At 40.8% G+C, this 14,874-nt stretch overlaps 1 protein-coding gene across 1 annotated transcript in view; it reads right to left on the bottom strand.

The window, feature by feature from the left end:
• The window catches only part of cald1a (caldesmon 1a), a 133,529-nt gene that overhangs the window by 88,447 nt on the left and 30,208 nt on the right, over positions 1–14,874 (bottom strand). The window lies entirely within an intron of this gene.

The raw sequence follows: 14,874 nt of genomic DNA, 5'->3' as shown, positions 1-14,874 counted from the left end.
CCCTGAAAGCAGACCAAAAGATACTAAAAGAAGTCTCCAAAAACAGTGAAATTATAAAGACACAGAAACCAAAAATAAACACGCAGAAAAACTGAAATCCTCACAGAAATGTCATAATAGCCCCAAAAGCAGGTTGTTGCTTCTTTATATGAAAGTTAACCAAACACAGCATTTTCAAAAATTAAAGCTGAAGCAGACCTGGACCCTGAAACGTCATAATGACCTAAAACATAGCAGGAGTCAGCCAAGGACAGGCCGAGAAATAAGAAATAAAGTCTCGGGCTGATTCAAAGTCCACATCATCACTGAGATGCTGTGGGGTGAGTAGAAAAGAGCTATACATCAAAAAAAGTCAAAACTCAAAGATCAAAGTGAGCAGAAAGTGAACTTTCTTCAGACTTATGTCAGAGACTGTTAGACGTCTACAGGAGGCGTCTCAATGAAGTTAATTCAACTAAAGGGAGTAAGACCAGCTGTGGGGAGTCGCAACTTCTTCTTCCTTTGATTGAATAAATAAAACAGCAACAAAGTTTGATTCTGTTTTTTTTTTTATTATCTCTAATTAAATCACTGTCCTCACTTTTATTCATGTTGAACTTTGATTTGTTTCAAATGTAACATTTGACAGGGTAGATGTTATATTTGCTGTGGGTGTAGCAGACAGATTTAGCTCTTTAAAGTATTGGTTTATCATTGGTTGTCCCTGTTGCCATTTCCAGGGTTTTCCTTGCTCTCATCATCCTCATCTTTGTCTCCTTTATGAATGTTGTGGCCTAAAGCACGTTGGACCCACCCTGCCAAAGCAAACTGGACCAGACCTGCCACTTACACTGCAAGGCAACCAGACCCACTGATTTCCTGTTTGTCTATGCTGCCAAAGTCATAGTTGCACACACAGCAGCCCTCCAACTATGTTATCGCTGCTACACACTCCCCCACATGTCGCCTACATTTCCAAGTATGACAGAGAAGAGGAACAGCTGAGTTATAGACTTTGCAAAAAACACACACGCACGCACACACGCACACACACACACACACACACACACACACACACACACACACACACACACACACACACACACACACACACACACACACACACGCACACACACACACACACACACACACACACACTCTCCCTCCCTCTGTTATTGGTTTTGTCTTTGTGTAAGAGACGTAATTTTGTCAGAGAGGAGCATCAGGCTGTTGTTGTAAGTATATAGTCTGAACATCACAAAGCAAAACCAGTTTAATGATGTCATAAACGTTGCACGCATACGATCATTGTGTCTAGAGGAAAAATTTGTGCCTAAACTGCACACAAGTGTGGGTGTTTGACAGTAAAATTACCAATCAAGTGTTCTTCGCTCCGTCTTTTTCTCTTTCTTCTTCTTTTTCTTTTTTTCTATTGTGGGTTTTCTCAAACTCCCTTTGCCGTTCGCTCCCCGACTCGGCCCTTCATTCAATCTCCGCGCTGAGAGACAAATAGCGGGTTATTCTGTTTAGTCATAGAGTGATAACAGGCTTCGATGGGTAGAAAGTGTAATTTGTTTCCAAATTTAAGCTAGCGTTGCATTAGCATCTCACAAGAGGCACAAGCCCTGCAGAGACGCAGGCAAGAGGTGGCGAAAAATGTCTCACTCTTGAACAACAGAAGAGCAAAAAGAAAAAAAGAAGATTGGTAAAGAGCAGGTAGAAATAGGGCAGCCAGCCCTGGTATATATTAAAGTATATTTTTATACTTTTACAAGATCACTTTGCTTTTCATAATAGAAGGTGGCCCTCCATTAAAAAGAAGCATAAAAAATTCTCCAATTGCTCTTTTCCAAAAACATGATGGTAGTTTTTTTTTTTAATTTCTGTCCAGTGTTGACAGAGATTCTGAGTTGGTGATTAACAATCCAGTTTCAAATAAATGTAAAATAATCAGTAAATTAGCCGCCAAATCAGAAACTTGATTCAGATGCTAATTTCAGCGCAGTTATCCAGCTCCCATCCTAAACTAAACTCAAGAAAAACACATGAATGTATCGCAGCTGTAGACTTTGTCTGATTATTTTAATATGCAGTTCAAGTTTCTGTTGAAACGCTGCATTTTATAACAAGTTTGAAATTTGTCTTTTCTTCTTTTTTTTCTGCTCTGGTTTCCAGAGGTGCTGTTCAAATACGGTTAAGCTGAGCGGTTTATATTTTAATAATTCATGCAGAGAAGTTTGTCTGTAGTTCTTGTTGTAAAAAACCTAGTGGGGTGCTGTGGAGGGTTCCTGAAAAGACTTTAGTGATTTCTCCTGGGAGAGGATGACTCCACCTCATTAAAAACAATTCCCGTCTCTTAGGCGTATGTTTTCATCAGCAGCAGCCGTCGCTGGAGCATCACAATGACGCCTCCTGTTACCGTAGCGCTTCTCAACTCCACTGCAGTCAGTCTGACTCAGACAACCTAGCTGACAGTGGAAGAAGAAACAACAACAACAACAACAACAAAAAACACATCTCCAGCCTGATGCTTAGGACCAGTGTCTTACTGCTTTCCCTCAGCCGTGTTTGCAGCTAGGTGTCAGAGCTTTGCAAGCTCCACATGAATATGCAAAGAACGGGGACTTGCCAGGCTGCCAAACGCACGAGCGGAGCAAAACTGGTGCAGCACAGCCTGAGCTATTGTGGAGATCTGAGCCTGTTCCACTGAAAAGCACACGTGATTCATTTTTTATAACAAGCCGAGTGCTCAGCCGCCTACAAATGGGGCGATCAAAGAAATTCTCCATTTACTGCATTCGTGCTTCCGAACTGTTGTGAATTTCCTCTGTCCATTGCCTTCTTACGCTCCTAGCTAATAGGGGTCCACGGGGGCCTAAATGTGCCTGTGAAATGCAATTTTGCTCGGCCACATTTTGTTTTCAGCAAAATGGGTCTTAATGCATTCATTTTTCTTTACCATGTTCAGAAGCGCTCGAGGCACATTAGCGTGGTAGCGAATTAATTTTAGGTGCCGCTCCTCCGTGTTTCTGATGCAATGATGGAATGTTTTTGACTTTAAATCTATATCAGATTACACAAACAATTACAACAATGCAGCTAAACGACTTATCCATTTATGTCTGTGGGCATTTATTAATTTCTTTTTCCACAAACAAGAAGTAGATCACTCAGGCTTCAATTTGTGCGCTTCTAGACCCAAATGTTTACAAAGCTACTTACCAGCACTTCTCTGCGGGGAAATCCAAGCTTGTCTTGTTTATAAGAGAGGCAGAAACATAATTTGAATAAGCTTTTAATCTGTCGAAAAATGATCCAAAAGACTCAGCTGCCACTGCCTTCCATTGCAGGACACAATCTGCTAACAATGAGGGGGGGCTCTGTGTCACTTTGTGGCGAAACAAGAGGAAAGTCTGAGCAAGGAGAGGGAAGGCAGCGGGAGAGACGGCGAACCTGCGGCACTGCGTCGGTTTTGAAGTGCTTCAAGGAGATTAGAGGTTGAGCTACAAAGCGAGAGATACAACAATGAACGCCTCGGCTTTGACGCTTTTAACAAAGGCAGCCATCATTTACAAATGTCAAATATTCCCAGGGGTGGGAGTAATGAATCACATGCACTCATGTGACTTTTTCAGGTATTTTTAAATATCAGCAGGAGTGAAACTTGAGAAAACGAACACCGAGCTATGAAGCCATTCACAGTCTGCGGGATTAATGTGAATTTGAAGGCGGCCCGGCATATGCCCAATTAAATACTGAAAACAAAGATTGATTGAAGATGAAGCATAGATAGCATTAGTAGATCCATCCGTCCGTCATATGAAGACCCACCGGGAAGTTCTGGCTATTTCCTGAGGTCTCCTTCAAGTCTGACTGGCCCCGCATTGAACCGCTATCCAATATCAAGTTTCTAGCCAATTGGGTTGTGTTCATTGGCAGCGAGCAGGAGCTGTGGTTAACACTCTGATGTAATTTTGTGCATGTACCCTTTAGCGACCAGTTTCTCTGAAATTTCTCAGTATAGTTGTCGGTTATGGGTTGCAAGTTGACACTGTATCCTCACTTTCGCCACAATTGATAAAAAGGTTTTTACCTCAAGGTTTGACCATTGTCAGCTCGCCATTTTGCCAGCTTCTACAGTCCCCTCACAGATTCCACGGGCCAGCTGATGAATGCGGTCTACTGCCAATCAAATCGCTTGCGCGCAATATCCAGCCAGTCCGCCTTCTACCTCCCCAGAGGCAGTTCTAAAAGACAAGAAGGAACTATGCAGGATATGCAAATTGCGACAAATCTGAACAGGGTTGGCTGGGAAAGAACCGGTTAAAGCCACACCATGGTGAAGGGTTCTTGGAGTAGGTGCCCTGAACAAACACTACCAATTTCTTTCAATTCTGAGAAACAAGGACTTTATTCTTATCTTCTCACCCACTTGTTTATGTCTGTAGCTTGTAGAAATGTCGGGATCTGGATTCTTTTTGTCTGATTCGGAAGTGTACTTCCTGTCAGAGCTGCACCTCGTTCACCTGCAACCCATCGGAACTGCTGGTTATAGGGAGCAGTCATTCTGCACTTGAATGTAGACCCTAAGTGGAAGTCCAAAGCCCTCCGTAAGTCTTTGATTTATGTTTCCTCACTTCACACTACGCTGTTTATCGGCCTCTTCCACGATTCATTAGTGAAGCTCCTCTCATCAACTCCTGAAAGACAATCCTCTGGAGATCATCAAGAACACAAACAATTTTCTAACATGGATTACTCACCCAGCCATGTCCTTTGTAGCTCCTTCCCTCACTAAACATCTAACAAAACGTAACACTTACTTGCATTTTGTTTTCCACCCTCCAACTCTCTGTTGACCTTCTAGAAATAACTCGCCTCTCCACCACAACATGGACCAACACACTTTCCGATTCAATCTGCAGTTTTCTCTCCTTTGCAGATATTTTATTAATATATAAAAGACCCGTATGGTACTTTTGAAAACACAGCGTTTTCAAAAGTATCAGCCTAAAACCGCCTTTGTGTTTTCTGAGGGTTTTACTTTATGTGGGTGAAAATTACTCCGAAAACCATAACAGGTACATGCAATTTGGTAATAGGCATCGCCTGACATGATTCACACGCCGATGATTCATTAAAATTAATAAACTTGAAGGCAATTTTACAGTGCAGTACGACGACGCACCACTTGTCATCGTTACACTTCAGCTCACAGTAATGACGTTCATTACTCTGCAGCCTCCTCTGTTTCTTGACAAGAACAGATATTTATTACCAATCAGCGTTTCTGCAGAGCGGACTAACGACGCAGCTCCAACATGAGCTAACTTGGTTATAAAAGCTGCTCTAATGTTCTGACTATCCGTCACATAAAAGGTTCACAGCTCCATCATTAGTTTCAAAAGACACACCTAACTCAACTCACATCTCTTCACTAAACATTTCTTTCTCTTGCTGACAATCCTTCCATCCGGAAGTTAGCTGAAATGCTAGGCTAATGCTAGCATATTTACTCTGACACATTTCTGTGCAGTTCTAGCTGATAGTCTGTACAGAAAACTTTCAGCAAAGAAGATGTTTACAAACTTAGTGCTTACTTCTAAGTCATAAAAATTTAAAGACAAAAGCGTGTGCTTCTCCCCTCTGTGTGAGTGCAACTGGCGGGGCAGGAAACACGACACTGATTATGCAAACTCATATGTTTTTGCTCCCTAATTTTCTGACTCAAAATAAATGTGCTCACCCCCTGCTGTAATCCAAATTTACTAAGTTATTAATTTTTTTATTTTTATTTTACATAACAAAAAAAAAATAAAATAGAAATACAGCCTCCTCTTGGTTTTATCCAACTGAGCCCATATGCCACAGTTTGGTTTTGAAAGTCCTTTCATCTCAGCTCGACTTATTTAGTTGGACAGTTTACATGTATGGGTAAGAAAGCTAAAACTAATCTGAATCAGCTTTTTAAGAGTTGGTGTATCACTCACCATAAATCAGATAAAAATTAAAAATAAAAAAAACTGTGGATAACTATTCTAAGGATTCCAAAACCAAATTTGAGCAACACAATCACTTTAGGATCTTATCCCGGTTACTGGACAGGGACATCTCAATTAGCTTGTGCTTGGGATTTAGTTCTTCTGGAGATGATCCATGTCTCAAAGCTGCAATGCAGATGAACTGGTAAATGGAGAATAAAATCCTTAAGTGGTATGATTTGAAGTCCGTAATAGGCAAAATACAAAGAGACCCTGCAAAATCAAGAAAAACTAAGTCCGAACGTTACCCTGAACACACCATCCCCAATGGAAACATTATAGTTGCAGTACCATGCTATATGAAGAATTGAAAAGGGACATGGGATCTGGTTTGACTTTGATCGGAAGAAAGATAAAGACAGAAAGAGGAAATACTGACAATTAAAACATGAGCGAGGTTAAAAAAGACCTAAGACAGCCAGAGCCCCAAAGGAACGGCTTACATCAAAGCATAATCAGGTGTTAGAATGGTTAAGACCATAAACCATTTGGGAATCTGTGGCAAAACATTACAAATTATAAATCTAATTAGAATGGGCACAAAAATTCAGTCCCTGAATGTGCGGAGCAGCAAAGGCATATGCCCAACAAGTCACACACCTGTAAGTGAGTTGAAAGTGCTAATTTAAGGGTGTAATGCAAATGCAGGCTGCACTTTTCAGACTTTTTGCATACATTTGATCCATTAACAGTCCCCCCAAAGAATCTTCCAACCAAGTACATCTAATTTTAGAAGCAGTATTCTTGGTGGGAGTTTAATAAACCATTTAAACGTTAACATCTATAAAGCTGTCATGCTGTCATTTATCAAATCTTATCAGACGGAACCTATTAATCAAACATAAAAGAACTGTAAATCAAGTCCAAATAAATCATCCTGACATTTAAATACTTACTAACCTTGACATTTTGTGTAGGTACAAGCAGGAGGTCCTGATGGATGCCGGGAGACGACTGTATTCCTTTAAATCCGTCTTATCTACATTGCAAGGAAATCAGACGCTCAGCCAAAAAAAAATAAAAAATGCGTGTAAGACATAAATTATATTTGTACTCTTATAACAACAGCGGTGATTGGCAGTCATGCAATTATATAATAATGGTTATGATTGATTAAGCTGGCATGTGTCATCGCAAAATGCTATCAGACAATCAGAATACGCGAAGGTGAAAGCTACCAGACAATTGCTCAGGGTCAATTTTCCCTACTAATGTGAACGCTAATTTTAAATATGAACAGCCAATATATTATTTGCAGTTGCCAGGATAGATAGGAAACAAGAAGTGTGACCAGATGAGTAATTCTTGTCTGAACCGGATAGCAGTGGGTCTGTTTGTCTCATAGAGTTTGTAAAGAGTCATTGACTTGTTTGCAATGTCAGTGAAGGGTTTGTGATTCTAATATTGGTCTACAATGAAGGTTTTTGGTGTATTTACTTGGTTTTTTTCATTGTTTAATCATAAACATTGACCTTCACCGAGACAACTGAGGCCCACAGTGCTTTGAATGTTGTTCTTGGTTATATTTTCACCTTGTGGATGACTCTTTGATGTGTTCTTGGAGTAATTTTGATTGGCAGGCCCACTTGTGGAATGGTTCCCTACCGTTTCGTATTTTCGTCCATTTGCGGATAATGCTTCTTAATCTGATTCTCTGTAGTCCCATTCCAGATGTCAATAAGTTCGATTGCAGTCTGCTAATTGATTTTTTTTCACCAGATTGCTTTTCAAGATCTTTTAGCTTTAGCTAGTCATACAGATTCTTTTTAAGTGAGTCTTAATTGTTGAGATGTATCAGAAATCAATAAAACTAAAACAAAAAAAAAAATCTGTAAAGGGGAATTCTATTGAAAACTAAGAAGCCCAGAAATGTCAGAGAAACAGCTTAAATGTATCTAAAAGTAGCGAATTTCCATGTTGACACACCTGGTGTTTAGCTAACAGCGCAACGCAAGTGGGAAAGTGGCTGCTAGCTAAGAGCATTACATACGGAGGTGAACTGACCAACTAAAGCAAAGGGGTTAATTGTCAAACAGAGAATTTTTAACGCTACTTTGTAGCAATTTTTTTAAAAACGTAAAAACTTTGACAAAAAGCTCTTAAAAAAAGTAGCCAGGTTGCGGTCCAAAAGAAACAACCATTAGCTACAGTTTGTTCTGCTGTGACAAAGATTGCGGTTCTGTGTGTACATTAAAAGCTAGGACCATTTCCTTCATCATTCTGCATTTGCTGTGGCAGGCTTGAGATAAATTGGCTGAAATGCCTGAGTCATGTAGATACGGTGTTTGAGGACAGATTGCATTGGGCTAATTACCATTTCAAGAGACAACAAAACAACTCTTAGCGCTTGACAAATTTAGACAATAGACCATTAAGAGCACTTGAAATCAGCGAGTTATCATCAAGACTTTTTTTTTTTTCTTCTTCCTGCCATAATTATTTTTTATTGCAAAAATTCAGTGTGGCGAAGGGAAGGGCTGGTAATCATAAGCAGCCAGCATGCAGCTGAGTTTTCAGAGGGCAGAATTAAACTTGCAAATTTCTATCATCTGTGATTAATGCCAATCCATATTCACCGCAAAAACAAAATTAATGTTGAACCCACTCAGGGAGAAAAGATGGAAATCAGGGCAGTTCCCGCAGAAGCCGAGTGCAGACGGAAAAGACGGCTGAAATGAGGATTTTCTTCCACCAGCACTTGTCGGGCTGCTGTAATTCCTCAGCTCTGATGTGTGTTTGATGCCGGCAACAATTACATGGACAAAAAGACACAAAATGCACACACACACATACACAGAGAGCACTTTATTGGTATTCTTGATCGACGGTGTTCCGCTTCAGTGTAACTTTCAGATTAAGTTCCAGTTGTGATAATAAGAAGGGCACCAAATGGGAATGTGTCCTAAATTTATCCTCCCATAGGGATTAGAAAGCTGTTACCATTACATTATGGAGGGAGGAGAGGGGGGCGGGGGAGTCCCAATAGGGTACAAAAAAAAAAGAACAACCGAGCGGGATCCAACTGTGAATTTGCAGGAGTTCGCATCAGGGGAAATCAGTCTATGTGAGCACCTATGTCGCTGCAGTTTAAGCACTGCTTTAGGTCAGGGATTATTGATCACAGTGATTTACCTCAACCCGTTTAGGTTCTGGCAAGGCTAAAATCCTTTTCATTTGCACAATTTCCAAGAGAGATACTTAATGCTGAGAGGCATCCGGCCTCCCTCGCTCTGCTTCTGCTGCTTCTGTAGCGCTCAGCCATTAAGCTCTGCTGCCTTAAAGTGTAATTATGACTTAGCGATGTTCTCTAGTTCAGATATGTACCAAAGCAGACGGAATTGGCTACTGGTAATATTAAAAACAGCAGGTCATTTTTTTTTAAATTATTTTTTAGACATACAGGACATTGATTTGATCCTTTCTGAACTTTGTCATTTTTCTTCGGTAGGCCTTAATGAAATCCAGTGCGACTAAATGTCATGTTATTAGTACCAATTATTGGTTATATTTTTAAAGGTATCATTTGGTGTCAGTATGTCTAGCCTAAGCTAATTTGCTATGCGTTTTATTTATTTTGAGGATAAAAATATGATGTTTACCAAAAGCAATTGTACACTACTTCTCATTTGTCCATTGCATCAAACCGTAATAATACATCTAGGTTTTCAGGTCTAATGTGTCAAAATATGAAAGTTAAAGTACAAGCAATACTTTTGCAAGCCTTTTTCCTTGAGGTACAGAGGGATTAAGGCGCGATTATCCTCTTTGAATGAATAATGAAGAATACCCCTGCCAGTAAGTGCCCTTGATGATTATTGTAAAGACTTGTTTTCCTTTCCCTTCACCGGCTAATTTCCTGCATACTGTAGTTATTTATGCCGTTTCTTTGCGCGTGACTAATGCCAACAACCTCCTCTTCAAAGCTCACCTCGGCCGGCGTGTCGGCGCCGTACGCCTGTTTTCCACGCTGATAATTGACCACCCACCACGCCGCGCATCTCCGTGATGAATTATGACTCTCGCCACCATCACGTTTCGGCTTCGCGTTTACCTCAGAGATTGCATCCTTGAAGAACCTCGGAGGCATCAGATAGCGAGGCGCGTTCAGTCGCATTTCATTTCGTGCCCGACTCATCTCGACATGACACCCTCTACCCCCCTGTCCGGGTGACGCTTGGCGTATGCAGATTGGACTCGCAAAGTCAGGAGATAAAATATTGTTTGTGCCGTTTTATTTGTGCATACATGTGCTCGGCTCAGGCAGATAACAATGCTGGAGACAGACAAGAGATGCGGCTTTGCAGATACGATGCCGAGCAAGCACGGCAGAATAAATGCGAAAACGAAACCAATAACGCATGTTTGTATCTCCTCAGACTATATTTTCTTGTTCTTTGAGACCTTGTCCAATAAAGGGTTGTTTAATAGGCTCTTCTGACAGAAGAAAAGGGCTCCCGACACCAACCAAGCCCCCTGAGAGAAACATATCGAGGGGGGGGGTGGGAAACCTGTGTACACTTTCGATGATAATCCTGTACCTGACAAGCAGCACGGCACAGTTAACATCGCTACAACCACACTCAGGGGAGCAGAAAAGCTCGCCGTGTCTGTGTGGATGAAGTTGTGTGGGTGTTCGTCGGGGATAACAACGGCCACATGTTGTCAAAGTGAAATTGTCCCCTCATAAAGCCATCATGCTGTGCCAGGAGTGGCCCCATCATCGCAGCCAATTAAAAATCAATTAATCAGCTCAAAGTCTTTGCGCCCGCTAATGGACTTTGAGTGCTTGGAGTGATAAGACCCATGGTTGGCATTGCTGCTCCTGCACCTCCGCAATAGTAATGTTTCAACAAAAAGCCCCCCTTTTTAATCGTTGGATCTGGAGCAGACAGAAAGCAATTTGTTCAGGGTTATAAGTTAATTAGCTTTTACCTTGTGTGTTATTTCCAACTAAAACTTTGGAGTAGTTTCAAAATGTGTTGTGTTGGATGCAGATTAGGAATACAATAATAGACAATGAAATTATATAACAGAAGGGGCTTAATTAGTTCTTTGCCAACAGAAGGAGCTGACCAGAGAGAGCTAGCTTAGGCTGGCATAAAAATTTAAATCAAACGGGGATAATGTTTTGATACTGTGCATAAATCAGAATATCCCGAGTCTGTTTCAGTTCTTTATGCTAATACAAATGTTTTTAATAGGACATGGGGCTTATTTGTTCTACTTGTGCTCATGTTGTGAAAAATCTGTTTAGATTATAGTAAATACTGTAATTGGTCTTAACCCAGTTATTTTATGTAAAAGATACCTGGAGAATTTGTTTGCAGTGTCAATACTTTTCAAACTTTTATGGTTTTGTCTTTCATATGCCTAGTATACTTAACAGAGTAGAGGATGTTCATTGTTGTACCATTGACTCTCAAAGCTACTTGGTTGGCTATTGCAAAGCAGCCAACCCCGGAGCAGCATTTGTTTTTCTTGCCACTGATTGGCTGTAATTCCAAGAGCTGAAATAAGGAAAACTGCAGGTATTGGCTTAAAGTGGCATCAATATCACAGTGGATATTGATGTGCAGTAGTGTATACTTCGTATGTGAACTATTAAAACAGGAAGTTATAAGAAGTTTATAGGGGGCCTCAAGTATCTGCAAAATTTAGCTATTTGCAGGCCACTGTGGCCCCTAATCCCTAAGGATACTGGGAGTCCACTGTGTTACCAGGTCTATACTAATTGGTACATTGTGTTAGTGCTGGGTGGAACCCTCTAACTCCTTAAAACTGTCTTAACTACCTCTAGACACCTACCATTCATGCATTGCTTTGCTAGCTTGGCATCAACTGAATGTAAAATAAATCCATCCTCCTACTCTGCAGTAGATGCATAAATAATGCATCTACTGCAGAGTTGTGTTTAAGCCTTCATAAAATCTGAGCAAACTCCGACTGATTTTACACTGCTTTCATGCCAGGAGCTAATATTTTGAGTTCTTTCCGGTGATTGATGTTCAATCACTGTTCTGCTCCTCCAACCCCGTCACTTTGTCCACGCACGAGCTGCGTCGCGGCGCGCCGCCTCGACAGTTCAAGCTGCAACGTCACATCACATTATGAAGAATGACCTTTGTCTCCGCTGTAACGCGAGCCCCAAGTCTGTAGTTAATCAAAGGCGATTAGTTCAATTTACCAAGTCTGTTTGGTAATCAGCGCAAGGCGGACTAGTGACGCAAGGCAGAGGTCAAACCGAGGGCCTCGTCTGTCGTCAGGGCAACGTTTGAGGAGTAAATGTTGACAAAAGGTCAAAAAGTCAACATCTGCAGAAATATAGGGTTGGTTTCAGTCTAAACTGCGTAGATGCTTTCCACCTCTGAGTCAGTTAAATTAGAATAAGACCTACTCCCTTGATTTATTCCCTCGTTTAAAAATTTCCTTGCAGTTATGATCTCACGTTCCGGCTCCACGTCAGTTTGCATTGCGGCGGATGTGTTTTGATGGTTACTTAATATTTTGGACACGTTAGGTCCTGCATCTTCCAACAGAAGAGCCGACTCTCCCCGTCACACTCACCCACTCTCACCGTGTAATGTGCGACAGCGTTCAGATAAACTGAGATGGATGTGTGATGCGACAGCTGCTGATAAAAACACTTGGCAATGATTTGTCTTCGCGAAGCTGTCACGACTGAAAGTCTACTGTAAACCTTCGCCCCGTGTTTCTTTGTTTCACTGGAGGGCCTGCGTCTGCAATCTCCTGTGCAGACTGTTACAAGACTTTCATTAGAGGTGCGCCTCAGCCTAATTTAGTTATTGATAGAAAGTTGTTCGGCTCAGAGTTTCAAGAGCCTTGCCCAGGGCATCGGCTCCCTCTGCCAATTAAATGAAAGCCATTTAAGACCATTAAAGCAAAATTAAACAACTGAGCAAAGGGTGATTGCCACAGGTTAGAAACGTCACCGTTAAGATGAACATATCCACTGAGGAGGGCGTTCTGGGAACAACCAATCCATAATGGCCCCCAAAGCAAATTACACCTGAAGGTTAATGGATAAAGTGGGCTGGTAGTTTAAATTAACATAGTGTTTAAAAGGCTTTTGATGGTTTATCTGAAAGCGTACTGCCAGGTGAATTGTAATTCTTAAAAATATCTAAATTAAACTCTGACTCTGCAGTGTTACGGATATAATGTTTTAATGTAAACTGTACGGTAATAACCCATTCATATTCCGGTATATTTGTATGAACATGCAGCACACCACTTATGTGGAATAATAAGAATTTTCTTCCAGGTTTTATTTCACAACTCCAAAGCCTTTCCATGCCCAGATCTCCACATTTTGCTTTTCTTTTAATTACCATAATTCCTGGACTTTAGAGGACGCCTAAAGTCCTCTAAAGTTGTTTTTAATAAGACAAAAATAAATACAAAAATAGGTCGCCTCAAGCATTTTCCACATAAGTTTGTGATGTGTTTGTTTCCCAAAGTAAAAGATATGAAACTTAAGATATTTCACAAGAGAGATATTAACATAGATGGAAAAACCTTCTGCTGTAGGAGAAAGTCTGTCGGTATTCAAGATGCTGCATGACTAGTAAACGCATTAGTGCGAGGGATCATAAAAGTATTGTCAGAATACAATATTTTTGCGTGATGAAGCAAAAGAAAAAACCCAACCCATATCCCTAGGGGGCGCTATACTGCATGTTGTAACCTGAGATATTTAAACAAAGATTTTTTCATATGTACTGATTACATACACAAATACATACTGTAAGTACCCTTTATAAAAAAAATATAAAATGTGACATTTTGAAAATAAACTTGCTTAATGGAAATGCGACAATTTTGAAAAAAAAACTCTCCTTTTTCAATGTAAAGTTTTGCCGCTAGTGTGAAATGTCCTTTTTTGGCCATATTGAAATCAGTGCATTTTGCAAAACTCGATGAAAATACTTCTTTCGCGTCACATGATTCATGTGCTCAACGACCGGATGCTACTTCCGGCGGAGAAACAAAGAAGTCGACAGGAAGTGGTGAGAGGATCATGGCTCAGCTTACTTTTTAATGACTTCACGTCAGATTTGTTTAACGCAATCAACCTCAGTTGGACAGCAACAAAGTTTTGCGCACGTTTGTAATGTAAACACAGCAATAGGTCGCCGTCTTCATTTCGCTCCTGAGCACTAAAACCACTAAAGTCGTCTTGTTCAGTGTCTGAACCGAACAGCCTCACACACACTTCCTCAGTCTCTCTTTCGCTGTCGCTCTCTCAATGTCACTTTCGTCTAGAGGCCAAATCTCCCTTCGGATTGTGCTGTCCTCTTCATCACGCACAAACCTGTTGTTCTGGCCGAAGTGTTCAGAGCTACTAAAAAAAAAAGTATCGGTTTATAGTCAGGAAATGACTGTAGTTTAAGTTCCAAAGTTTATAATGTACAGATGGTGAACTTTTCACGGATTAATTGATGGACAACTTATAGAAGGTTGGATTGGTAGATGGATGATGGGCTCATTCTTGAATAGATTCAACTTATTACACATTATGCTGTGCTGCTGAGATTAAAAGACGGTTGGATTTGCAAGGCCTCCATGTGCAAGATGAGAAAGAGGCCGCATTAATAGGAGGTATAGACAGATGGAGGAAAGAAGAGCAAAGATAATGAAAGATGAAGCGAGACTACTGTTTCTGGCACGCTGGATTCTCCAAACTTTCCATCAAGTCTCAGGCAGTACGGGACTGAAAGCGAATGAATGCCTATTGAAACACATCAGAGCAGCGAGATAAAAATCACAAAGGACACATAAGCAGCCCTGCCTCAATATCAGCCTCGGATCTCATTTGACAAATGGATATCTGCGT

This window comes from Poecilia reticulata, chromosome 23 (genome assembly GCF_904066995.2).
Source record: "Poecilia reticulata chromosome 23, P_reticulata-male-v2, whole genome shotgun sequence".
NCBI classification, from domain to species: domain Eukaryota; kingdom Metazoa; phylum Chordata; class Actinopteri; order Cyprinodontiformes; family Poeciliidae; genus Poecilia; species Poecilia reticulata.
Note: the sequence above shows the minus strand (reverse complement) of the source record. Positions and strands in the feature narration are given on the sequence as shown.